Raw genomic sequence first — 1,161 nt, forward strand, 5'->3', positions numbered from 1 at the left:
CCGGAGCCCAGCAGGTTGAGGCTGCGGTGGCCAGGAGCAGCCACTACACTCCAGTCTGCGCGACAGAGTGAGACTCCAACTTAAAAACAAAAACCAAAAAACAAAACATATGAAATGAGGCCGGGTGCAGTGGCTCAAGTCTGTAATCCCAGCACTCTGGGAGGCCGAGGTGAGAGGATTGCCTGAGCCCATGGTTCGAGACCAGCCTGGGCAACTTGGAGAGACCTAATCTCTACAACAAATAAAAAAATTAGCTGGGCATGGTGGCACATGCCTGTAGTTCCAGCTACTTGGAAGACTGAGGTGGAAGGATCAATCGCCTGAGGCCCAGCAGGTCAAGGCTATAGTGGCCATGAGTGTGTGGCTACACTCCAGCAAGGGCAATCAAATGAGACTCCGACTCAAAAATAAATAAATAAATAAATGTAAAAGGTAAGTGAGGGCCAGAGCGATGACTCACACCTGCAATCCCATCACTTTGGGAAGCCGAGGCACGAGGACTGCCTGAGTCCAGGGGTTCAAGACCAGCCTGAGCAACATGGTGAGACCTTGTCTGTACAATAAATCAAGAAACATTAGCTCGGCATGGTGGCACACACCTGTGGCTCCAGCTACTTGGAAGGCTCTCCTGAGCTTAGCAGGTCAAGGCTGTGGTGGCTGTGAGCGTACCATTACATTTCAGCCTCGGTGACTTCCATTAAAAAAAAAAAAAGTGAGACTATATCGCTTCTACATTCAAACCTTCTAAGAGCTTCCATCCTACTCATGATGAAAGGAGAGGTCCTCACCATCAACCACAGGGTTCTGCAACTTGTACCCTCACAACTAAAGCTGCTCTGATTCCTTCTTTCTTCCTGCTTCAGTATCTCTGTGTCTGCTACTTCCTCTGCCTGGAAAATGTTGGATATCTATGTGGGCCTCCCTAACCTCCTTTAGGTCTCTCCTCACAGGTCACCTCTTTAGTAAGACAGTTCATCTCTACAAATGTTATTTGTAATATATATATTTTTCTGAGTTAGAGTCTTTTTTTTTTTTTTGAGTTGGAGTCTCACTTTGTCACCTAGACTGGAGTGCAGTGGCCGCTTCTAGCCACTGCAGCCTCAACCTGCTGGGCTGTGGCGATCCTTCCGCCTCAGCCTTCCAAGTAGCTGGAACTACAGG

At 48.3% G+C, this 1,161-nt stretch overlaps 1 protein-coding gene across 7 annotated transcripts in view; it reads right to left on the reverse strand.

The window, feature by feature from the left end:
• The window catches only part of RHOA (ras homolog family member A), a 12,451-nt gene that overhangs the window by 4,875 nt on the left and 6,415 nt on the right, over window positions 1–1,161 (reverse strand). The window lies entirely within an intron of this gene.

This window comes from Carlito syrichta, unplaced genomic scaffold (assembly GCF_000164805.1).
Source record: "Carlito syrichta isolate Samal-C Ts95f unplaced genomic scaffold, Tarsius_syrichta-2.0.1 Scaffold135763, whole genome shotgun sequence".
In the NCBI taxonomy this organism is placed as follows: domain Eukaryota; kingdom Metazoa; phylum Chordata; class Mammalia; order Primates; family Tarsiidae; genus Carlito; species Carlito syrichta.